The following is a 25,616-nucleotide window of genomic DNA, read 5'->3' as shown; positions in this document are numbered from 1 at the left end:
CCCACATGCCAGGCCTCAGCAGCAGGCCCTGTGCTCAAGCCTTTGTGTCCATGATCTCCATGAATCCTCACTGCTACCTGTGACAGAACTATCATTATTTTTCACACGAAGTTACCTAGGCCCCTGGAGGTTGTGCAGTTTGCTCAAGGTCAGCTAGTCATGCTAAAGCCAGGACCTGGATCTGTCTGACTCCGTGGCTCAAGCCCTTTTCATTACACAGTTTCACCGGTTGTGTTGGGTCCTGGGCAGGTGGACCTGTGTCTTTGGAAGCCTCATTGAGCTGGAGGACTGAATATAGGCATGCGTGTGCAGGTCGCTTCCTACAAGACGACACAGCAAGTGGAGGGCTGTCATAAACTCCCTCCTGCCCCGGGGATAACGACAGATGCTTGGCAGAACTCCCAGGTATGTCTATATATGATCTAGAAAGAGAAGGAAGAGAGATGTGATTCTGGAAGAGGAGCCCTTTCTGGGCAGGATGATAAAAAGCAACAGTGTGTGTGTGTGTGTGTGTGTGTGTGTGTATGGGGAGGGGGTGAGTAACTGCAGATCCCTGGGGCCTCTGGCTGATAGCTATAGAGATGTTAACAGCAACCATGAACGCTTGACTCGTTTAAGCTCTCGGTAAGATGACCTGAGTAGGTGGTGCCTAGCCTCTTACTAAACAGTCACACCTGAGCTACTGCTGCAAGAAAAAGCACATTTGGGAGTCTGCACGTACAGTCTGTGGAGCAGAGAGGCTGTTCTCCTGGATGGTTGACCCTGACTGTTGGGTGGGAGGGGAGAAGCAGCAGGGAAGTAGAAGGTCTAGAAGTCAGAAAGCCTAGAAACAACGTGGATAAAGCAATGAAAGAGTCACAACTTGTGTTGTTGAGATATTCCATGTTTCAGCTTCTGAGTCTTCACAGTAGGTAGAAATGTTCCTTCCTCTTGGGGTCTTGGGTGCATGGAAAAGACAATATTCTCAATTGCATTCAAAGTTTAGCAGAGTTGTATGAACCCAAGGTATTATTGCTGTAATGTAGCAATTTTTGCTCTGCCAACAATGCTGATACTTTCTTTTGAACACAATCAAGAAGTTAAGACATAATTTTCCAGAGATCTTGAAATTTTTGTTGGAAGGGAAAAGATACTCTTCAATGTCACATTCATAATTCTAGTGAAAAGTCTCCCTTTCTCTCTCTGCAAAGTTCCTCATGGTCTATGTTTTGGAAGATGAGGGTAAATTATAGAACTGAGCATGTAGCTTTGATTTATCTGTTTTAATTATTTTTCCTTGGGGGGAGAGAAGGGCAATTTTGGTTTAAAAAAGATCTGGAAAACAAAACCTAAATCTCATTAAATTGTTTTTCTGGTGATGTTAGACATAGTTTTTTAGAAATCTTTGCCATTGGCAGAAGAAATAGTTGGATTTTGCGGGGAGCGGGGGACACAACCTACCAACAGCATTGAATTGTCGTCTTCTGCCTGTGTAGTGAGCATACAGCAATCCCTGTCTCCCTGGCAGGCTTAATTTATCCGGTGACACTGTGAGTAGTCACTTTTAGGTCTGGCTCTTACATGATCAAGGCTGTCATGACAGGGAGAAAACAAAAAGATATATCGTGGTTATGCAGCAGAACAAATGGTTATAGCCCTACCTGGCTTCACTATCCTATTCCCCGTAACGAAACAAGTGCTGGGAAAATTGATCTGTTTACAGAGAGACAACTTTAGAGTATAATGACCCATTCCTGGCTCACCACAAACCCTAGACTCATTAAATCCATTTCAGTCTTCTTTCTCCTTTGTTGAAAAGGCTCTCAAAAGCACAACTGACTGAAAAAACTCAAATTAGTAACTTGGCTTTTGAGAAGCTGTGTTATTTGGTTAGTATCTGCACAACTCATTTAACTGATTCAGTTAAAGAAAATTGCACAAGACAACTTTACAAAACAAGTAAGTTTGAAACAAACCTTTTGATTGAATTTTGAGGGCATTTTTCAAATGGGATTTCATTTTGAAGTTCCTTTCAGACTAAACAAACTCCACAGTTTTGAATGGTGTAGTTACAGCAACCAGGGCTTATTTGTATCAGTTCTTACGAGTAAATGTCCATCTGTGGTTTGGATCTGAAATCTTCAATTTGTCTTCCTTTTCTGTAGAGTTCAGTCATTAGCAGACTTCAGACATAGGTTTTGTGGAGAGAAAGCAATGCTCCTGAGATGCGAAGTACCTTGAAATAAAGTTTCGTTCAAAGGTTACTATGGGATGTTCCTTAATTATTCCTTTGCAATCATTAAATCGATTCTTAGCTAAGATGTGGATACACAGGAATGGCATGGACATCTGGCTTTATGTTGCTTCAAGCTCAGTGAGAGCCTGGGGGCAAAAATGCACCTGTGACATTATCAAAATTAAAACTTTTGTGCTTCAAAAGGCATCATCAAGAAAGTAAAAGGATAGCCCATGGAATGAGAGAAAAGATTGCAAATCATATATCTGGTAAGGAATTTGTATCTAGAATATATAAAGATTTATTACAACTCAATAATAAAAAGATAAATAGCCCAATTTTTAAAACGGGCAAAGGACCTGAATAGACATTTCTCCAAAGGAGGTATACAAATAAGCCATAAACATATGGCCAATAAGCATACGAAAAGATTTTCCACCTCATTAGCCATCAAAGAAATGCAAATCAAAATCACAATGAGATACTACTTAATATACACTAGGATGGCTATAATACAAAAGACAGATAACAAAATGTGCTGGAGAGGAGGTAGAGCAATCAGAACCCTTAAATTTTGCTGATGGAAATGTAAAATGATGCAACTGCTTTTGGAAATAGTCTGACAGGTCTTCAAATAGTCAAACATGGAGATTACCATATGATTCAGCAATTCTACTCCTAGGTATATACTTAATGAAATGAAAACATATATCCACCAAAAACCTTGTATACAAATGTTTATAACAGTATTTTTCAAAATAGCCAAAAAGTAGATATATCCCAAATGTCCATTTAGGTCAAATATAAACAAAATGTGATATATGGAATATTATTCAGCATAAAAAAGGAATGATGTACTGATACATGCCTCGGCATAGATAAAGTTTAAAAAAATTATGCTAAGTGAAAGAAGCCAGTTACAAAGGACCACATATTGTATTATTTCATTTATAAGAAATGCAAGAATAGATGGGTGAATTCTATGACATGTGAATTATATTTAAATAAAGATATTAAGAAAAAGATTCTACCTATGATACATCTCGATATACTTTTCATCTTTATTTTTGTTTCACTCTCAGAAACAAAAAGGGTTATGTCTTAAAATTATTTTAAAAAACAATTGGCTATCTTGAAGAGAAAAAAAAATACAAGAATTACATGTGAAACCCACAAAGTTCAAACTTCTGATTTAACTAAGCACAAATAAACTCTAGAGTTGGGTGAGATGGCACAGAGCAATTGTCTTTTAGTACTTTGTTTTTGAGATCAAGGAAAAAATTTTGTGAGAAATGTGATAGTTAAGTACTCCTAGTAATGGCCAAAGCAGGTAGTGCACAGACTCAGAACTGAAAAGGAAAGAAAAACAGAGAGGAAAAGACCCATTTCTAAAGTGCATGAAACCTTTGAATCTGATGCTTTTGTTCTGCCAGATTCACAGGTTTGTGGTGACTTTCTGTGGACCTGTTTGTCCTTAGGAGATAAAGAATCAAAGCTCTGCCCACGGCTACTCTCCCTAAAACTGCACCTTACTGAACGTTTTATGTGTCAGCTGCCTGTATGGTGTGTTTGGGATGGAAATTGTTAAAACAAAAATATAACAGAGAGTCTACAGGCTGAGGCAGCATTGGAAATTGTCCAGCCATCCCACGGAGCATGCACAAAAGAGATGTTTAAAGCAAGGCTTTATTTTGAAAGAAAACCCTTAAGGGAACATGTTTTAAAATTCTTTAAAAAGTCTTTGTTTGGCACATGAAAGTGAAACGACCAGAGGGAAGACGAAGTTAGAGGCAGCCAAAGTTGAAACTTCAGGGAAGTTACTTGTTTTCTGTTCCTTTGTATTGTCTTCCTCATTGGATCAGCTATCATTCACTACTTTAGTAACTGATGGTGGAGAAAAAGGAAGCTTGGGAGAAAATGGCAGGAAGTCCCTATTCATGAATTGAATTTAAATAGCACCAGGTGGGTGGCAAAGAAACAATCCAGTAGAGCAATCAGCCACAAACCTGCTCTAGTTATGACTTAAGGCAAAGGATTCAAGGTTGTTGACATTTTTGCCCTCCCAACCTCTCTCTTTATTTGGTACAAGTGTGTATTCAAAGAGTTTAATTTAAAACACACAGACACACACACACACACACACACACACACACACATACACACACAAAAGAGAGCTGGAGGAAACTGAAACACAAGTCCTTCAGAGCCAGAGCCCAAAGGATCTTGCCTTATGCTTCCTAATATGGCTTATCTATGCTGCGTGTTTGTTAGCATATTGTTTTATTAATTGGTGCTGATTTTCTGCATGCTAATCATGGGGACATGAAGATATTGATGTTAGTGTTTTTTTTTTTTTTTTTTTTTTTTTTTTTTTTTAAAGAATACAAAAAACCAAAAGGCTTGTGGTTTGAGGCACTCTTTGGAATGTGTATTTTTAGTAATTAAATGGGTCCCCACTTGGGGTGACCTTTTATGACATTAACAAACAATTTAGTTTGGTGTTAACACCTTTCCTGTTATACATGTTTCTACAAAAGAATTAACACTAGAACTGAGGAAAAGCCAAGTAGCCTATTAAATATTTCTTATACACATTGAAATAGTTGTCCACAGGTTGCACTTTTAGTCGTGGAAAACAGACAGCAGGAGTGATCGCACTGTATTTCCTTTCAGCCAGGACTCAGAACCAGGTGGACAGCTGTACCCATGATCACGTCGTCACCTACACCTCAGGCCTCTGGTGTAGCTCGCACGCTGATGGGAACTGAATCTGGAGGAGCATCCAGAGAACTTGGACTCCAGACATCAGCACTTTGATCTTGGAGAAGCCTTCATGATTTTTGAACCTTGGTTCCCCCTTTTGAAATAAGAAGATTGGACCAGATAAACTATCCCTTCTATGAATTGCTCTCAGATTCCATTGTTCTGTGATCTATATGTTGCTGCTTCAGGACTGGTCTGCCAGCTCTTTAGAACAGTTTAGATCTAATCACATAAATTAAAATGTAAAATAGGTAAAACATACAGGACAGGGAAATTATGTTTATCTTAATTTTTTTTACTTGTTCATTAATATTTATTGTCCTATTGTGGTGCCAGGCATATCGTAGGTGCCAGAGATACACCCATGCACTATGCGAAGCTCTTATCCTAATGAAGCTTCAGTTTGGAAGACAGAGACAGATAATAAACCAAGGAACAAGTAAACTCTATGACGTGTCAGATGATGATGAGTCCAGTGAGTGGGGAGGGGGAATAAAGCAGATAAAGGAGTGTCGGGAGAGGTGGAGGACAACAGAGTAAGTATTATTAGAGGGGGTGGAGAGGAGTCAGGCCATACTGGACTTTATAGGCTATTATAATGACTTTGCTTTCTCTCTGGGTGAGATGGAAAACTTTAGAGGCTTTTACCCAGAGATTGAAAATAAAAGAACCAGTAAAGGAATATTAGGTAAATGAAAAAATAATTCATATATATACACATATATAAACACATTTATACATATACACTAAAAGAATGTTAATTTTCGTAGCACAGCAGGTCCTTGAATATCATCATTTTATTCAATGTTGTTTTGTTACAATGTTGATGAGAAGAAAAATCAATTCCTGGCTGTGGAGTTTGCATGTTCTCCCCATGTCTGCCTGGGTTTTCTCCAGGTACCCAGTTTCCTCCCACGTGCCAAAGATGCACATGTGAGGTGAGATGTCAAGTCTAAATGGCCCCAGGATGAGTGAGTGTGGGTGTGTCTGTCAGTGTGCCCTGTGGCAGAATCACCTCCTGTCCTGTCCTGGTTCCCACCTTGTGCTCTGGCCACCCTCAACCCTGAACTGAAATAAATAGGTTATTTCATTCGGAAAATGAATGGGACTCATAGAAGCAGAGAGTAGAATGGTAGCTACAGATTCTGGGGATAAGAGAATGGGGAATATAATCTCAGGCAGGAGGAATAAGTTTTTTTTTTTCTGAGAATTATTGCACAACCTTGTGAATTTAGTTAGTAATAGTGTATTGTACTTTTCAAAATTGCAAAGAAAGTGAATTTCCTATTTTCTCACCACAAAAATGATACATATTTGAGGTGATGGCTATGTTAGTTAGCTCTATTTAATTACATATTGTATCATAAATCATAGCATCACTTTGTACCACATAAATATATCCAATTATAAATTGTCAAATTACAATAAAACAAAACAAATTGTGATGGAACAACTGGATATCCACATTCAACAAATGAACCTAGACACAGAGGTTCTAGGTTCAAAAATTACAAAAAATTAACTCAAAATGATCACCAACCTGAATGTAAAATACAAAGCTATAAAACTGCTAGAGATAGCACAGGAAAAAACCTGGATGAACTTGGATATGGCAATGACACATTAGATACAACACCACAGGCACAGTCCATGACAGAATTAATTGATAAGCTGTACTTCATTAAAATTAAAATCTTGTGCTCAGCAAAAGACAATGTCAAGAGAATGAGAAGAGAAGACAAGCCAAAGACTGGGAGAAAGTATTTGCGAAAGACACATCTGATAAAGGACTGTTGTCCAAAATGTTCAAAGAACTCTTAAAACTCAGCAATAACAAAACAAACAGCCCAATTTAAAAAATGTGTTAAGACACCTCACCAAAGAAGATATACAGATGGTAGTTAAGCATATGAAAATATGCTTCACATCATATATCATCAGGGAAATGCAACTGAAACAATAGTGAGATACCATTGCATACCCATCAGAATGACCAAAACCCAGAACACTGACAACACTAAATGCTGATGAGGATGTGGAGCAACAGAAACTCTCATTCATTGGTTGGTAGAAATGCAAAACGGTACCCCCACTTTGGAAGACAGTTTGATGGTCTCACAAAACTAAACATACTCCTCCCATATGATCCGGCAACAGTACTTCTTGGTATTTATCTAAAGGAGTTGAAAACTTATGTCTACTCGAAAACTACACACACATGATTATAGCAGGTTTTTTCATAACTGCTAAAACTTGGAAGTAACCAAGATGCATTTCAGTAGGTGAATGGATAAATAAACTGTGGTATCTCCAGGCAGTGGAATCCTATTTAGCATTAAAAATAAACGAGCTATCAATTCATGAAAAGATATGGAGTAACATTAAATCCATATTACTTATTGAAAGAAACCAATCTAAAAAGACTACATACTGTATGATTCTAACTATATGATGTTGTGGAAAAGGCAAAACTATGGAGAGAGTAAAAAGATCAGTGGTTGCCAGGGATTGGGGACTTGGGAGAGGGTTGGATAGAGCACAGAAGAGCTTTTGGGCAGTGAAACCACTCTGTATGATAGTATAGTGATGGCTATAAGCCATTGTATATTTGTCCAAACTCACTGAATGTGCAACACCAAGAGTCAACTCTATGTTAACTACAGACTTTGGGTGATAATGTGTCAATGTAGGTTCATCAATTGCCACAAATCTACCTGTCCGGTGGGAGATTTTGATAAAGGAGGAGACTATGATGTGTGGCAGCAGAGAGTAAATGGGAAATATCTGTACCTTCCTCTAAATTTCATTGTGAACCTAGTACTTCTCTAAGAAATAGAAAACTATTTAAGATCTCTTTTAACAACAAAATAAAAGGTTTACCCTCTCAATGGTAACAAAAGTCTTATTTCAGTCCTCCTCCAAATAGAGCAGAGAAAGTAAAACACAAGTCATACTTGGCAGGACATCACAGCTACATCTGTTTTTTTCTTTCCCTTTCTAGGCAAAGAATAAGCCTGCTTTGCCTTTCCATCCTTGGGGTCTAGCACACTGTCTGCCACATAGCAGGTCCAAATAAACTCTTGTTCCATCTAATTGACGGTGCGTGCCCGTGTGCACGAGTCCTTACTCATAGATGATCCTGCCTCCAAGCGACGGGAGATTGTTAGATTAGAAAGATTCTAGAGTCCTTTTTTCAGGTAATATGCAATAGAATACAGTTTCTGAGCAAGATCTTTAAATGACCCTGGAAAATCTAGGCCCTCTTCTTCTCAGCCTTCTAAAACTATCACATGCTAAATTGATATATCAACTTTCAATATCAGATCTTCGCATAGCACAAATATAGTGCAGCATTTTTATTCGCTGCTGAAATGTCTTTCTTTTTCTGTGTTAATAAACTGCCTCCCAATTTCTCAAGAAAATTATGCATGTCCATTTTAAGTGTGTAGGCAAAACTAGCCACCTGCCATAGGGCTGGCCACATAGTATGGGGTCTTCCTGTATTTCAGCGTCAAAGAGCTAGTAGTAAACATTGCTTTCCCATAACGTTGCACAGCCCAGTTACTGCCTGCAGGAGAGCAACCCCCTCAAATAGCAGTTTCATGTCCCTATGTTTGCTCTGAAAGGCTCACTGACCTCACGAATGCTGTTACTTCCTATAATCCCAGATGATCAGAATCTGTTAAAAATCCTAAACAGTAGAAACCTAAAGTAGAGGATACAGATTTTAGAACAAATTCAATTCTCACAATTGCTATATTCTTTATTTTTAGTCTCACTTCGTTCTCCAGCTCAGGAGCAATGATCTTTGTAAAGTGTCTTAAGAGCCTCAGAGTAAATAAAAATGATAAATGTTGACCTTCATAGTCTCTTTCCAACCCTAAAAATCTATGATTCATTTCTTCTAAAGGCCTCACATTTTCAAGGCCCAAGGAGGTTTAAATAACAAGCCAATGTAAATAGCAGGTAATGGGCCCTGATAAATGCCTGAACTGGAGAAATAGCCAAAAGAAGAAAAAAATATAAGAAAGTTAAAAAAGTAAAATAAAGCTGGAAATGTCTTTATAGTTGCCATCAGAGATGGTAGGAAGCCTCAAAAACTGCCCTTGAGAGCAACTCAAAACTAAGCACGTTATTAAAAACAAGCAGATACCATTTCTTGCCTTCCCCAAATTGTTCTTTCGGAAGGTCAAGGTTTTAACTTCACTATTCTAGGCATCCTGAGGAGGCGTTAGGCAGCCAGCTGTCCTCAGCACACTGCACCATTAAGACGTGGGTTTGCTACAGGTGCACGGATTATTAGCAGCCCAGGGGGGAACTGCATTCTGGTCAGTGTTCAGCCCAGCAATAAGAAATACATTTTGATTTCTCCCCATCACAAAAGGAAGTTTTACTGAGAAATTGGACAAAGCAAAAAATCAAATCTATTTTGGCTCCTGGAGTCCTCCCACAGCTTCTGTATCTTTACTCTGCTCTCTCCCTGGCCAGTCTTCCCCGTAGACATTCTGGGACCTGACCCATAGCTACCATTTTTAATCTACCTTTTGAGTCTGCTGAAAAGAAAATTGCCCAATACGTGGAAAAAGTTCTCTGAAGTTCCTGCAACACCTTTTCTTTGCTGTACTTCTGGTTTCCATTTTCCAGAGCCTCACACTCAAAATCTGTAAATATTACTTCAGATTTGGGGACACCTTTTAGTCTTTGTTCTTTATTTTCCTTCATTGTCTTTTTTTTTTTTTTTGAAGTCAGACTATCAAAGTACTCACTAATGGGCAGCACTATGGAACTCAATAAAAGCAGTAAAATTTTTCATTGTTTAGATTAAAAGTGTTCACTCCATAAGCCTGGCTGTGCAGGAGGTTGGAGAACATTTGTCCTTTTGGTTCCCTTTCAGGTTGAGATTGAAAACACAGTCTTACAAACCAGGCCTTTTGTATGCTGGTCCCTGTTCTTTGTTTAGAATTATTACTGTGACATCTAGAATATTGAGTTATTTTCCTGTCATTATTTTTATTTATAGAGCTAAAAATATAATAACTGATATTCATTTGCAAGTGACATGAAATAACAAACATTATAAATTCTATATATTTTTGTTTTAACAAAGCAAATATTTCTTTTGCTGTTTTTCTGGAACAGTACATACTCAAAGGGCTAGTGTGCTTGGTGTTTAATCTGCTGATACTATCGAAGTTGATCTCTTTTATCCTTTTGTGTATGTCTTTGGTCAGGGAGAACATGATGTTCTGTCTCCCAGCTTTCAAAGTTTTATTTCCCCAAAGCACCAAAGAGTAAGTAACTTAAAATAAGAGAAAAGCTTGCCACGGTGTCTTACTAATGAAGAGGATCTTGGCTGTTTCCAGAATGTTCTTCACAATGAGACACACCAGGGTAAGCATGCCATTTCTCAATAAGCACATAAATACAGTTTGGTCTTATAAATTCTAAAAAGCAGTGTTCTCATATACTGTAATTCCTTCTTTCAGTTTCCAGGCTTCAGTGCATAATGATATTGTATATATATCTGTCCTTCTTTCATGAGGCCAATTACTTCCCTATTAATTAACCTCAATGCTAATTGGGTTATTTTAGATTTACTTGTTGAGTTTACAGAAAATAACAACATATCCATTATGTCAGCAATCAAAGCCAAACAAGATTGGGAAGATGCCAGTGATCAAAGCTCATTAGTGAGATTCAGGGACAAGGAGAAAAGGGTGCTCTAACTTCAAAAGACTTTGCATGATAGTGTTAGCAGTCATTTGCTTATTTTTAAGAGCCATTTCAGAAGGAATCATCTGAAGAATAAAATAAAGGAGGAAGCATTAGCTATACACCAGTGCCACTTCACCTTGATCATTGCCTCAGCCCACCCCCAACTCCTCCCAAATCACTGGGTCTGGAGATGGGTGGGATTGTTGGACTCACCAGAAATCCTCTGAGATTTGTCCAGGCTAGAAAATAGAAAAGATGACTGCTGCTCATTTTTGCTAAGGACCCAATCATGGTGGGCAGCTTAAGAGAAATTCCTTCCCTTGGTAAGACTTAAAGCACTGATGTCTAAGCAGGTTTACATCATCAACCAGGTGATATTACCTAATAGTTCTGGGTCAGCGAGCAGTTCTTCTCCAGTGTAAGGTTGGGTGAGGTGGGGAACTACAGCAATTACTGTTCAAATCCCACCCTCCTTAGATCCTTCACAAAAGATATTCCCTATACCACCAGCTGTTCCCAAATATCCGTGTTGCCAATTTCAACTTACCACTCTGCTAAGTTCCATGAGGTAAACAGTATAAAATATGGTCCCTGCTGGTCCTGACTGGGTAGATAGCAATGAGTGTGTGTGTGTGTGTGTGTGTGTGTGTGTGTGTGTGTGCATGTATGAGGGAGAGAGAAGCTGTGCTACTTCATAGCCTTGATTTTGGCCTGCCCTATGTATGCTCCCCTGTTTCTAATATCCCTGGAGATATTTCTTTTAGATTGCCCCCTCTGCCATTGTCCAGCCACAAACATTGATTGTTCAGGGCAGTCCAGCACCCACGAGCCAGATGAACAGCCAGAGAATGAGGGAATTTTGGACAAAAATCATATTCCATTGAAGTACTATAATACTTATACTTTCACATTGTATGGTCAGCACAGCTCAGATTTAATTAAAGCACTCAATTGCACCATTACCATTTTTGGAGACAGCTCAGGTATAAATACATTAAGCACAATTCTTTCCAGGCCCAGCTTGTCAGCACTCTCCTTAGATGCCCTTTTGTCTTCTCTAGCCATTTTCCAAAGCTCTGAACTTTCAGCTTATAAATGATTAGTACTTATACACTTCCACCTCCAATTCCCAAGTTAAATTACTATCTTTAGCCTTTTTCTGGATTCCTCAGGAGTAATAAGTCTCTTCTGTTGGGCCATAATTTCTCCCTTTTAACTTTAATCAAAACTGCATTGACATCCCAACCTCCTTCTTCACAACTGACTTCTTTATATCTCCTCTCTCCCTGCCATGGACGTAAGTCTTCCTGCTCTCTGTGAATCCTGGATATTAGAGCCTGTTTTCTCCTCACCATGCTCTTATTTCTCAGTTTCATAGTTTCTTCCTCCAGCCTTCTTCTCTGTGTTTATTTAGTTTTTTTTTGGAATCTCCTCCCACTTCATTCATTCAAAGAACTGTTTTGGGGGCTTGAGTTACTTCAGTGAACAAAACAAAGATCTCCACACCTGCAGAGCTTACCTTCTATCAGGTGAAGACAAAGAAATAAAAAATGAGCACCCTACATAAGTGTTACTAGACTGTGGTTAATGCCTTAGGGGAAAAAAGTAGTGCAGGATAAGGGGAACAGGAGCATGCTGGGGGCCTCATGGAGGGACACTTGCACGTGGTGAGGGAATTAGCTAAGTAGACCTCTTGGGAAGAGCATCCAGGAGGAAAAGACAACCAGCTCCGCCAAAGGCTCTCAGACAGAAGGTGATTGGCCTTGCCTGGAACATTCACAAACGATAAGGTGGCCAGTGTGTCCAGAGCACCGTGAGTGAAGGGGAAGCAGAGATTCACTGACCCCTCTTGAAAATCACCTGCCCTTCTATGTTTGCTGATGGACTCAGCGTCTCCCACCCAAAGTAGACTCTTACCCCTTTGCAATCTCACAGTATGCATCTGTGTCCAGGCAGTTCCTGTATATTTAGAAAAGCCATTGCTGACTGATGAGAATATAAATTGGTACAACCATTACGGAAGACAATATGGAGGTCCCTCCAAAAATGAAAAATAGAGCTACCATATGATCCAGCAGTCCCACTACTGATAATATATCCAAAGGAAACAACATCGGGATCCCAGAGCTATCTACACTCCTATGTTCATAGCAGCATTATTCACGATAGCCAAGATATGGAAACAACCTAAGTGGCCACAATGGATGATTGGATAAAGGAAATATGGCGTGTGCACACACACACTGGAATATTATTCAGCCATGAAAAGAAGGAAATCCTGCCATTTGTGATGAGATGGATGAACCTGGAGGGCATTATGTTAAATGAAATAAGCCAGACACAGAAGGACAAATACTTCCTGATCTCACCGCTGTGTGCAATCTAAGAAAAGTCAAACTAATATTAGCAGAGAGTATAACAGTGGTTACCAGGGGGCTGGAGGGCAGAGTGGGGGAAATGAGGAGATTTTGGTCAAAGGGTATAAACTTTCAGTTATAAGGTGAGTAAGTTCTGGGATCTAATGTACTGCATGGTGACTATAGTTAATAAGTATTGTATATTTGAAATTTTCTAGGAGATTAGATCATAAGAGTTCTTGCCACACCAAAACAAATAAATAAATACAAATAAAAAAGTAACTGTGAGGTGATGGATGTGTTAACTTGATTATGATAATAATTTCACTATATATAAGTATATAGAATCATCATATTGTACACCTGGCATACATACAATTGTATTTGTCAATTACACCTGAATAAAGCTGGAAAAAATAAAAGTACAAATCAAAAAGTGGTTGCCCACAATTTTAAAAAAGAAATCTTGACATGGACTACTTTGTACCACCTCCTCTCAATGTGGGCTATCTTCTTAAACTTATAATGCTCACATTTCTGGGGAATATCGAGCACTCTTACTCTGAATGGCATACGCTGAGTGCCCCGTAAGATGCACTGGGAGAAGGCAGAGACTGAAGGGGAGCCACTAGACAGGGGAAATTCGTAGAGGAAATGGGTTACCCATTCAGTAAGCGAGGTGAAGGATGAGGCAGTTTTCCTCTCTCATTGACATGACTCCACTCTTCCCTGTGCCTACTCTTGAAGCCCCTAACAAGTTTATAAGGGTCCAAGAACATTTGAAAGGTTGCGGGCATCATGTGGTGGGCAGTATTGAGAGGAAGAATTGCATAAGTAAGAATATTTTTCAAAAAGTGTTTATTCATGCATTAAACAAATGTTCATCACACATCGTCCTGTGGTGACAAAGATAAGCAAAACCTAGTCCTGAATTAGAGAAGCTCACAGTCTCTCTAGGTTGAGAAAAACACACATAAACAGAATAGAACTCAATACATCCTCTTGGTTTTAAAAACAGGGTCCTAAATCAGGGGTGTTCTTCAAGTTTCAGCCATGGAGATGTTTTTAAATATACATACTTGGATCCTGTCCTGGAACCTCAAGCACACTTTTTAACCTCGACTTCACATTGGAATCACATGAGGGTTTTTTTGTTTGTTTGTTTTTTTGTTTTGAGACAGAGTCTCACTTTGTTGCCCAGGCTAGAGTGAGTGCTGTGGCGTCAGCCTAGCTCACAGCAACCTCAAACTCCCGGGCTCAAGTTATCCTACTGCCTCAGCCTCCTGAGTAGCTGGGACTACAGGCATGCGCCACCGTGCCCGGCTAATATTTTCTATATATATTAGTTGGCCAATTAATTTCTTTCTATTTATAGTAGAGATGGGGTCTTGCTTTTGTTCAGGCTGGTTTTGAACTCCTGACCTTGAGCAATCCGCCTGCCTCGGCCTCCCAGAGTGGTAGAATTACAGGTGTGAGCCACCACGCCCGGCCTCACCTGAGTTTTTAATAAAAAAAAATAAGACTGCCTGGGTCCTAGCCCAGGAATTCTGATTTAATTGTTCTGGGATTCAGCCTGGGCATCAGAATTTTTAAGCTCCCCAGGTGACTCTAATGTTCAGCTAAGGTTAGAAAACCCTATGTGAGAGGCTGAATAAGACTTCCAAGGATGTCCATGTCCTAATCTCCAAAACCTGTGGATATTTTACCTCACCTGGTGAAGGGATTTTGCAAATGATTACATTGCAGATCTTGAGATGAGGCCGTTCTCTTGGATACCCAGGTGAGCCCACTGTAGTCACAAGGGTTCTTAGAGGAGGGAAGCGGAGGCTGGGAGTAAGTAGTGGGAAATGTGACGACGAAAGAAAGAGGTTGGAGTGATGCATGGGATAGACCATGAGGTGAGGAATGTAGGTGGCCTCTAAATGAAAAAGGCAAAACAAAATCAAAAACAAAAACAGTCTCCAGGGTGAATGCAGCAGCCTTGCCAATGCCCTGCTTTTAGACTTCTGAACTTCACAACTGTGAGAGAATAAATTTTTGTTGTTTTAAGTCATTAAGTTTGTGGCAATTTGTTACAGCAGTAGTGGGAAACTAATTTGTCACTGCTTTAACCAAATATGTCTCAATGGAATTCAGGTATTGAATATTTGTGTGTATGTATTTTAGTTCCCCAAGTAAGACATCTGAGGAAAGAGCATTTGAAATGAAGGAAACAGCATATGGAAGGGTCAGGAGGCAGAAGTATGCGTGGAGAATGCCATTTTGGAGCAGAATAATCAAAGCCAAGAGTAATAAGAAATAGGGTCAGAAAGGCATCAGGGGCAGACAACAGAGGCCTGTAACCTTAATAAGAAATGTGAATTGTATTCTAAGTACTACGGAAAACCATTAGATGGTTTTAACGTATCTATGTCTTTGTATTTAAAGTGGGTTTCTTGTTGAAAACATATAACTGGGTCATATTTTTGTTTTTTTTATTCACTACAACAATCTTTTTTTTTTAAGTTGGTGTATTTAGACCATTCACATTTAAAGTGATGAATAATAGAGTAATAACTGCCATGTTTGTAACTGTTTTTTATTCATTACATTTGTTTTTTGTTTTTCTTCTCTCCTTTTTCTGATGTTTTTGATTTTGATTGATCATTTATGTGATTCCATTTTTTTCCTCCTCTGAGTATCAATTATACTTCCTTTTAATAATTTTTAGTGGTTTCCATAAAATTTACAGCATGCCTTTTAACTAATTGAAGTTCACCTTCAAATAACACTACACTGCTTCACATGTAGTTTTCTTCATTTGTTGTGTTGTTTCCTGGTTTTGGTATCAAGGTGGTACTGTCTTCATACAATGTGTTGGGGAGGATTCTCTTTCACTATGTTATAGAATAACTCCTGCAGAATGGGTACCAATTATTCTTTATAGGTCTGATAAAATTTGGTTGTGGATTCATCTGGTCTGGGCCTTTTTCTCATTGGAAGGTTTATTATTGCTGCTTTAATGTCGCTGCTCATGATTGGTCTGTGGGTGCCTGCAGTGGATCCAGGGTGTCCGATTCAGGAAATCTCTGTCTGACGTCATTTCACAGAGTCACCTAATCAGCAGGCCAGATCCCATGCCCTCCAGACTCTAGTGGGTTACTGGAGACACAGCGGGGAGGTCTGTGAGTTTTATTCAGGTGGTGAGAAGCCCATGTGGACAGCTCTGGCAGGAGAATACAGTGGAGTTCTCCCAGCATCTTCCAACACATGGCCAGCTGGGAGAGAGCCCACCACCCTTCCTAGTGGGAAAACTGCCCTGTTTGATTAGAATAGATTCTATGGCATGGAAGAGCACAGCCCTGGGTGTCATAGTAAGTAGGCATGGTTCATTCAGGTGTTGGGGCTGACCATGAGCAGCAGCCCATCCCCCACCCATTCTAGCCAGGAATGCAGTTCATGCTGAGAAGTAGGTGAGTGGCCCCTCTTTCCAGCAGGCACATATTCTAGGTCGAGGCATCCAGAGAGTGGAGTCCATGCCTCTTCCTCTGTGGACTTTAGTGGAACCAGAGCGCCCAATTTAAGAATTCCCTGCCTGATGGTGTTTCATAGAGATGCATGCTAGCAGGACAGACAAGCAGGCCAGGGGAAGATGTGAAAGCTGGACAGTCAGATTGTGAATCTCAGTTGGCCTAGTCTCCGCAAGCAGACTTTCTGGATGGGTGGGGCCACTTCAGCCCCTCTAGGTGGCTTTCCCCAGAAGCTAGGAGCAGATCTTAAAACCCTACTGTAGCAGTTACCTTATCAGCTTTTCTGGAGCTTGAGAGCAAGCCCATCCAATCCAGCTCTGACCAGCCTCACTCTCCAGACCATCTCTACTGAGGCAGAGAATAAAGATACACCTGGAAGTTCCAGGGCCCCACCTACCACCTAGGGCATTCAAGTGTTCCCCCTGAGGCTCATCAGAAAAATAACACTGCAGCCTGTTCCATCTGGCAAACACTACCTACTAACAGGGAGGTTAATTTGTATAGCCCTTTTCAACATTTACTGACTCAATCATACAGGGGGAGGTTGTTTCTCACCCACAAGTGCTACCTACTGTTTCAGTGATTAAACTGGGCGTGCCATTACTATTCATACTGCTAAGAAGACCACAGGGCTAGGAATAGATAAAGGATTTCAAAGGCTTACATCCTTTCTCATTAAAGAAAGGGAATCTACCCACACACATAGCTCACCACTGCTATAGCATACAAACAACTAGCAACTGAGAAAAGCAACACACTAAGGATATCCATTACTCAGGCATCTGTCTGGAACCTAGATCACCATCAAAGTACCTACAAACCAGGCCAAAGGTTCTTACCCAACATATGCTACAGATATCTCTCCTCACTCCTTTGTCATAATTTCTACCTTCCTGCTGGGATGGTTTGACCAGAAGCATCTCTAGTTGGCCATCTTGTCCCGTTCTCTAGGGGCTTGTTTTTTGATCCACTCTGATAATCTCTGTCTTTTAGTTGGTGCATTTAGACCATTGATATTTAAAGTGATTACTGACATAGTTGAATTAATATCTATCATATTTGTTACTTGTTCTTTGTTCCCTTTTTTGTCTTTCACTTCTTTTCTGCCTTTTGTGGGTTTAATAAGAATTTTATATGACTTTATTTTCTCTCCTTTCTTCACATATCATATCATTTATGCCTCTTAAAACTTTTTTTATTGGTTGCACTAGGTTTGTGATATACATTTACAATAAATCCAAGTCCACTTTCAAATAACATTATATTGCTTCATAGGTAGGATGAGTACTTGACAACAATAAATTGTGTTTTTTTCTCTCAACATTTTAAATATTTTCCTCCAGTCTCTTTGTGCTTGCATGGTTTGAGAAGTTGGATGTAATTATCTTTGCTCCTCTATATGTAAGGTGTTTTCCCCCTCTGGTTTCCCTCAAGATTTTACCATTCTATTGTTTGAAAATAATATACCTAGGTTTAATTTTCTTGGCATATATCTTGGATGGTATTTTCTGAGCTTCCTGAAACTGTAGTTTGGTATCTGACATTAATTTGGGGAAAATTCTCAGTTTTCATTGTTTCAATATTTCTTCTGTTCTTTTCTCTTTTTCTTTTTGTGGTCTCCCCATGATGTGTATTTATTCCTTTGGTAGTTGACCCACAGTTCTTGGATATTCTGCTTTTTTTTTTTATAGTCTTTTTTTCTTCGCTTTTCAGTTTTTGAGCTTTCTATTGATATACTCTCAAGCTCAGAGATTCTTTCCTCAGGCATGTTAATCTACCAATAAGCCTATCAAAGGCATCCTTTATTTCTGTTACAGGTTTTTGATTGCTAGCTAGCATTTCTTTTTGGTTCTTTGTTAGAATTTCCATCTTTCTGTTTATGTTCTGCTTATGCTCATCTATTCTTGTATGCTATTTATTCATTGGAGCCCTTGGCGTATTCATCATAGTTGTTTTAAATTCCTGGTCTGATAATTCCAACATCCCTGTCATAGCTGAATTTTTTTGTGATGCTTGCTTTGTCTCTTCAAACTGTATTTTCTGCTTCTTAGTAAGTTCTTTAATTTTTTTTAGGTAGCTAGACACAATATACTGGGTAAAAGGAACTAATGCAAATAGGCCCCAGTGGAAGGCTAGAGCGTGCTGGAGTTGGAAATTTCCATTTCCCTAGGTCAGTTAGGTTCTGATAATGCTCCAGCAGATTAGACTTTGGTTAAGTAATTTTTTTCTGAGAGCAGACCTTGTTAAGAAGAACAGATGCTCTGGTATATTTTAAAATGGCTCCTTTTCCCCTCTCCCTGCTGGAAGCGTGGGGGAATTTTTCTCTGATATTCACTGTGAGCACTCCAGGAGGTAAAACTCACAAAAATGTGCCCCTCTCCCCAGTGGTGGGGTCCCTCTGAAGTATTTATCTCTCAGACTTGTCCACACTGAGCCTCCAGCAATTTGTCAATTACAGTTAGGGTTTTCCTACCCTGGCACTGGTTTTCGTGGAGGTTTCTGCTCAGGTAAGTTGTGATTCTCTGTATTCACTTGTCTTTCTCTCCAACTTTGAAAACAGTGGTTTGCTCTTTGACCTCACTTCTCTGACAGATCTAAGAAGAGTGTTGATTTTTCAGTTTGCTCAGCCTTTCAATTTTTTTTTTGTTAAGATGGAGTGGCAACTTGCAAGTTTCTAACACATTAGATCGGAAACAAAATGTCCCTTTAGAGCATGAAGCATGACTTGCTTCCATAAGGACCTTGGTATGAATATCTTGGGCCACGGAGAGGTGAATCCTTAGGAGAGAGATTCTGGACTTCTAATTGGAGATGATCTTCATTATTTACAGATTCTATATTTGTAAATTTGATTACTTCCTAAAATTTATTTGTTATTCCAGAATTAACACTGATAGCACTTTTGTAGCCAATTGCCAACAGGCACAGAGAGATGAAAACGTTGTGCTGCCCAATGCATATATTTTCCGCCAAAGTAGAGCAACGTGATGCTCTGCTTTCTTGTTTCAGTCTCATACTGTATCCTTTTTGTAGTCTAGTTAGTGCCATTCTTTTCAAATTTTTATGCTTCTTTTTCTTGACTTCACCATTCGAAGTGGCCCCCAAGCAAACTACTGAAGTGTTATCTAGTATTCCGAAGTGAAAGAAGGCTGGGATGTGACTTACAGAGAAAATGTGTGTTAGATAACATGTTCAGGTATGTGTTATAGGGCTGTTGGCTGTAAGTTCAATGTTAACGAACCAACAATATATATTCGACGAGTTGTTCTTAAACAGAAACACAGACTATGTGTTCACTATTCATTAATTTAGTGTTCGTGGCAACTTTATACAACATAGCTAGCATGAATAATAAGAATCAACTGTACTTTTGGAATAAGTGGAATAAGTGAGATTAGGACTATGTTAATACTTTTAAGTTGTGAAAATGTTCATAAAGTTGGTTAACAATAATGCTTTATAGATTCTGTGACAGAAATTATCCAACCAGGTCTGCCCCTAACATTTTCAGGAGGAGAGAACAGGTGGTGCCTCCACCCTCCATTCTCTTCCCATACATAGCTCCATCCTACACCATGTAGAATTCTGCATGCATATACTTCAGATTCCATGTCCAATTTTATTCCTCTTCTACCCCCTTAGTCCAAATATTCAGCCCTTGATGATCCCCATGGCTGAGGGATGATGAGAATGTTGATGCCATCGTCTGTCCTTTGGAGTCAGACCAAAAGACGCCTTCGCAGACTCTGGAAGGACTCAGGGCCTCAGAGCAGGGAATTCTGGGATCTCAGTTATTGGGTCTAGAAGGTGAGGGAGAACACAGGCTTTGGATGCTCCAGTCCTTGTTCCCCCTGCCAGATTCCTTATCCCTTGTGGAAGGTCACGGTCAGAGGAATAACAGAGTGGCACTGGACCTGGCACAGAAGCCCAGGCTGGCTAGGTCTAAGGTAAGTACTGTGTATGGGGTGTGGTGTGTGGCACAAGTAGTTATTTCTACTTCTAAATTAGGTAGAGGAAGTGGGAGGGAGCAGTAACAGGAAATTCTTTATAGAGGAAACAGCCTATGAACTGAGTTTTGAGAGATGACTAGCAGCTTTGTAGGTGTGCTGAGATAAGGACTGGGTTGGGAGAAGATATTTCAGGCAGAGGTAGGAGTTTGAACAAAATCACAGAAACAAATAATAAGATGGTGTTTTCAGCAAGCTGTGAACAATTCAGTAGAGCTACAGTACACTAAGAGAGGCATGGAAGGTACAGGTGGTAACACAGGCTAGATTATGGAGAACCTTGGGTGCCATATTAAAGAGTTTGCCTTTCATCTTGCTGGTGCCTGGGGAATTACATAGTGACACTGTCAAAGCTCTGTTTTGGTATAGCAACATGCAGGTTGTATTGGGGGAGTGTGGGATTGGCAGGCCAACTCTGGAAGTAGCTATGAGTATGCCATAATTCACCCAGGTGAAAGGTGAAGAGGGGATGAACCTAAGTCATAGCAATGTGGGGTAATGAAAAAAAACATCAACAGAATAAAAATATTTACATTTATTATGTAAGAGGCACCATTCCACATAATTTAATTCTTATATCAACCCTGAGCAATAGGGGGAGAGTGCCAAATCATAAACACTAGACCACCAGGGAGCATCCAACCCTGAGCAATAGGTACAGTAGCACCCCCTTATCCATGCTTCAGTTTGCTTTGGTTTCAGTTATTGATGGTCAACTGAGGTGTGAAAATATTAAATGAAAAGTCCAGAAATAAGGAATTCATAAGCTTTAAATTGGATTCTGTTTTGATTAGTGTCATGAACTCTCCCACAGTTCTGCCCTGTCTTGCTCCCTTTGTCCAGTGTGTCTACTCTGTACACATTCCCATGAGTATATAACAGTGTATCTATGCCTGTTAGCCACTGAGTAGCCATCTTGGTTATTGGATCAAGTGTCCTAGTGTCATAGTGCTTGTGTTCAAAAACATTTGTTTTACTTAATAATGGCCTCAAACACAACAGTAGTGATGCTGGCAAGTTGGATATTCCAAAGAGAAGTTGTGAAGTGCTTTTAAGTGAAAAGGTGAAAGTTCTTGATTTAGTAAGAAAAGAAAAAAATTGTATGCTGAGGTTGCTAAGATATACAATAACAGCAAATATTCTGTCCATGAAAATGTGAAGAAAAAGAAACTCATGCTAGTTTGGGTGTCTTACTTCAGACTGCAAAAGTTATAGCCACTGTGTGTGATAAGTACTCAGTTAAGATGGAAAAGGCATTAAATTTGATGATGGAAGACTTGAAAAGAAATATGTTCTGATGGACAGTAATCAGGTTCAGGATTATCTGCAGTTTCAGGCATCCAGTGGGAGTCTTGGAATGAATCACCCTCAGATTACCGTACTATTATTTAACTAGGGATTTTATAGATGGAGAAGCTCAGCAAAGGAAAGCTTAAATAAATCACTCAAGATCTATATCTAGGAAGTGGTGGAGTCAGGGTTTTAACTAAATTCCATTCCAGAGCCACATTCTTAACCACTAAGATAACTGAAAGGAGAGATGAGGCAGAATTTGAGAGATTAGAGGAGACCAGACCAGTGGATGAAGAGATGCTAGACTGGACAAGGAAGAGGAGACTAGACGGGAAGAGGAGATGAGACCAGATGAGACCAGATGACAAGAGGAGACGAGACTGGTCAAGGAAGAGAGTGCTAAGTTCTTCATATGCAATACCCTATTCAGACCTCATGAACCATCCTATAAGATAGATATTTTTTACCTTGTTTAAAGATGACAAAACTAAGTCTTAGACAAGTTATATTATCTGCCCAGGGTAACACCTTAACTCATGAAACTGAGAATCAAAACCAGGCCTGACTCCAGAGTCTCTGCTCTTATCCATTATGCAAGTCAGATACCTTCTTTCTGCCTATATGGTTGTTCCCACAGCTTCCTCCAAAGATGTCCTCAGGCTGGCCCTGGGGCTGAGCCGTAGCTGCTGTCCTGGTGAGTTCCAAGCCCAGATTTTGCTTTTACTGTGGATGGGGGGAGGGGCACAGTCCTGGGCTGGAGGGCAGACATTAGGCTTCTTGCGCTGTTCCCTCTCTGGACACAAGACGGTAAACTCTTAGTAGGCATCTCTTGCTTGCACTAGATGCACAAGGCCTCACTTGCCCCATTGGTAACATGGGAAGAATAATCCTACTCCTGGTACTTGCCAAAATTACTCCTTTTTGAGATCATATATGGAAGATATCTGCATAAAGGATTACCACTTATTAGATTATAATAAGTGGTTCCAGACCAAAGTTCCAGACTTAATTCCCAAAAGTTCTCAGCAAACTTGGAAAATCCCCAAAGGATCCTCACCTCCCTGCCTTTGTTCATGCTTTTCCACGTATCTGAAAGGCTTCCTCATCTTCATCTAACATAATCCTACCTATCCAAAAGGCCTAGTTCATAGTTGTCCTCCTAGGAGGTGTTTGTGGACAGCTGTCCTTGAAGTGATCCATTTCTTCTACTTATAATCTTTGACTGTAAGCACTTAAGACAGGCATCACTTCTAGCCTTACCATACAATTACTGATGTATAGGACATCTCCTTTATAGAGGACATGTGTTGGCTTTTGCTTGCCTAATATCTTCTCCCCCTTTTAGTAGCAGCAACTTGATTTTCCCTGATTTGTAATCCATATGATTTGGATGGGGTCAACCCCACTTCCCAATCCAGAGGTAGGCATGTGACATAGGCCTATTCAGAGTTACTGTAATGGCTTCAGTGAAGGGCAGATGACTCAATTAAAAGCATTGAGAATTACTCCTAGGACTTTTGCCAGGACCATTGGCATAAAATGCTGTATTTTTTGCTATAATTGGTTGTAAATATGGAGCTGTGAGGGGCTTTCATATGGAAAAAAATTCCTGAGGACGAAGCCACCCAAGAGCAGGTTATATAGATCTAATCTGGAGGATAACATTGTTGTAAACCCTTGCATCTTAGATTCAGCTATTCCTGAAACTATTAATAGAACTAACCTGCCTAGGACAAATAAATTCTGTCCCCTGCCCATATTATTTTTTTCCTTTTTTCCTAGTTTGTGTTGGGTTTCTATGATGTAGAATTGAAAGATAGGAACACATCCTCAATTTGTTTATGAACTTTAAGGTGCCAAAGGCCTGATCTTTTTAACTTTATATCTCTTAGCATGGTTCCTGGTAAGACAGAGGGTCCTCGAGGTGTGGTGATTGTTTCATTCAATCTCACTTTCCTTGAACACTTACAATGAGCTGAACTAAGCACTGGAACCACAAGGAATAATTAGACATAGTCCTTGCCCTTGAGGAGTTCTGAATTTAGTACGAGGAGGAGGTATGAACATTAACACTTTATAATATAACTTGGTCTATAATAGAAATCTGAGCAAATTTTTGTGGGATTCCAGAGGGTTGGAGGTTTGGGGAGATGGGATGTGGGGAGGATCCTCAGAGGAGGTGACATCTGAGTCAAGTTCTTGAACACATAGAAGTTTCTAGGCAGAGAAGTGGGCATGAGGAAAAGGTATCCCAAGGATGAGGCATTCCAGGTGGAGAGAACAAGATTATATATTAATAATTATAAAATTAATAATAATATTACCATCTCCTGTTGTTCCTATGGCCTCTTCACAAGCTCCTTCCTCTTTCCTTTCCTCTGCTTCATCTAGCAGTGGAACCATCATAGTGGTTAAGAGCACAGGCTCTGAGCTCTGAAAGATTTTGGTTCTGCCAGATGGACTGCCTCATGCCTATAATCCCAGTGACTCAGGAGGCTAAGGTGGGAGGATCACTTGAGCCCAGGAGTTTAAGACCAGCCTGAGCAACATGGTAAGACCTCATCTCTACAAAAATAAAAAACTTAGCTGGGAGTGGTGGTGCATGCCTGTAGTCCCAGCTACTCAGCAAGCTGAGGCAGGAGGATCACTCAAGCCTGGGAGTTGGAGCAATGAATGAGCTGTGATGACACCACTGCATTCTAGCTTAGGCAACAGAGTGAGACTTTGTCTCAAATAAACAAAACAACAACAACGACAACAAAAAGATTTGGTTCTGCCATGTACTACACACATGACCTTGAGCAAAATCACTTACATTGTACAAATAAGGACAATAGTGTATTTGCCTTATAAGATTGTCAAGAACATTAAACAAAATTACAAATATGAAAAAAAAAGAATTTGAGAGATTATAGAAAGGTTGAATCTACAGGATCTGATGACAGATTAGATGTGAAGGGTGAGAAACAAAGGATGGTTCTAGGATTAATTCTGGCTATGGCTTGAGAAGATACTGGTGCCCATTAGAAATGGAAAATACAAAAAAAGGAGTGATTCTGGGCAAAAGAGGCTGTGTTCAGTTTGCAGCATGGTGAGTTTGATGTGATGACGGCACATTCAGGTAGAAACTTCCAGCAGCAGGTCCTGGAGCTCTTGGGAGAGGTGAGTCAGAGGAATGGTGCCCATTGAAAGGTAAAGTCTTCTCCTCGGTGATGAGCATCCTGTGGCTGACAGAAGTCTAGTAAAACAGCAGACAGATTTAGCCTGGAAGATTAGCTGGAAGTGACTTATTTACCAAAAAGGCAGCATATAGTAGATAATAAAAGTATAAACTATTGATCTTTACCAGGCACCAGCTGTACAATCATGGTGACTTGCTTAACCTATCTGGCCCTCACTTTTTGAATCTGTAAAATAGAGATGATAGAAAACTCTCTCTCATGGAGTGATGGTGAAGATTTAATGAGTTCATTCTTTAAATCATATAAAATAGTGCTGGGTACATAATAAGGAGTGGGTAATGCTTTTAGTTATGGTAGATTTTTCTACCAACAAACCCCTCAAAAAAACCCGAAACAAAAAACAACTTTAATTCCAAAGCAGAGCACCTCTCTCTCTCTGTCTCTGTCTCTGTCTCTGTCTCTGTCTCTCTCTCTCTCTCTCTCTCTGTCTCTTTCTCTTGTCTTTCTCTGTCTCCATCTCTCTTTCTCCTCTTTTCTCTGCTGTAGCATGGAAATCTATTGGAGGAAACTCCTTT

This window comes from Microcebus murinus, chromosome 11 (assembly GCF_040939455.1).
Source record: "Microcebus murinus isolate Inina chromosome 11, M.murinus_Inina_mat1.0, whole genome shotgun sequence".
In the NCBI taxonomy this organism is placed as follows: Eukaryota; Metazoa; Chordata; class Mammalia; order Primates; family Cheirogaleidae; genus Microcebus; species Microcebus murinus.
Note: the sequence above shows the minus strand (reverse complement) of the source record.